Genomic DNA, 1,443 nt, shown 5'->3' on the forward strand with positions numbered 1-1,443 from the left:
TTAAATGATATTACGGAAATAATAAAAGGCCAAATGAATATTCTGAATTTGATTCTTTTGCAACCATGTGGCTGCCGTAAAGATGTGCCTTCCGCACTAGAGACGCATAGTTTCAGAAATACAAAGGCAGAGTGGCATTCTGTTGAACGATTAGGCAGCTGACGATGATGAAGTTGAAATTCTAAGAGAGGGGAGAGATGGGAACCAGAAATTTTTCTCTGGAGATGCTGTTGAAGCAAGTGCAAAACGCTGCCCTATTTTATCACGATGTGTGTGGGTGGTGAGAGTTCTTTTTTTCCGGGTTGCTCATCCATTAAATGATTTTTAGCAGCATATACATGATTAAATTCACAATGGCACTTTAATAAGCGCCTTCATCTGCATCATTTAGAATGAAACTTTAGGTCTGATTTAGAAACAATGAGAACGTTCCATGACTCCTTGAGCTATATGAAGGAGAGACTAGTAGATAAGGCTAACCCTTTACACAACAACTAGTAGAAAAGTGACAAAGGTAACTGTGTAGGTTAAGTACCTGCAGCTGAATCATGCTGTGTTATGAGCTGCGGGATTACAAAGGGAAATATTTCATAATTCTTGCCCTTTAAAAGCTTATAATTCAGACAGAAAACCGTCAGCAATTTTGGAGGAAAACACAAATAACATTTAATAATTTCTTTTCTGTCACATAAACTCGGACCCAGAATAATTTATTTTATTAATACTACCGATGAAGAATTAAACAGAAATTTAAATATATATATATATATATATATATATTTCGTGGAAAAAATGAATACATTATAAAACTTAAAAAGAAATGTATCTTGGGAGCTTCATGTAATTGTTGATACTGAAACTGTCTTGTTCAACCGCATCAAACTATGTGTTAGTCACTAATAAATTTACATTCACCTTATTACTTTTCCACGGGACCTTTACTCCAGTCACTGATATTTACAAGAAGTGTCATAAAACATTTAGTTTTACTGCCAGAAATCTCTTTTCTTATGCTTCACCTGAAAAAAAAAATACCCTGTCTACCTCGGACCAGCCAGTCACAAACAGAATCCACCTGCGAAGATCATGGACAAATGACAAATTCAAAGACTTGAAAGAAAACCTGGCACTTGGCTTATGATGATATTGGCTAGATGTCTTAAAAGCAGAAGATCAAAAAGCAAATGGAAATTGGGCCTTAAAACTGGAAATAATCTGAAAAGGGAAATGACTTGTAGCTGAGTAAGAGCCATGGAAACAGTCAGGAATACATTTTCTGGCTTAATTTTGTGGGTCAGATTGGGAGGGTGAATAAGCTCTTTGGCCACCAACATTTTCAAATATCAGAGCTTGACATCCATCCACCTTTTCATTTCTCCCAAGAAATAATCCGTGGCTTTCTCAACATATGCTTGCCATTCCACCCTGCCATCTTTTGCCTTC

This window comes from Sapajus apella, unplaced genomic scaffold, assembly GCF_009761245.1.
Source record: "Sapajus apella isolate SASKATOON/1434 unplaced genomic scaffold, GSC_monkey_1.0 scaffold103, whole genome shotgun sequence".
NCBI lineage: Eukaryota > Metazoa > Chordata > Mammalia > Primates > Cebidae > Sapajus > Sapajus apella.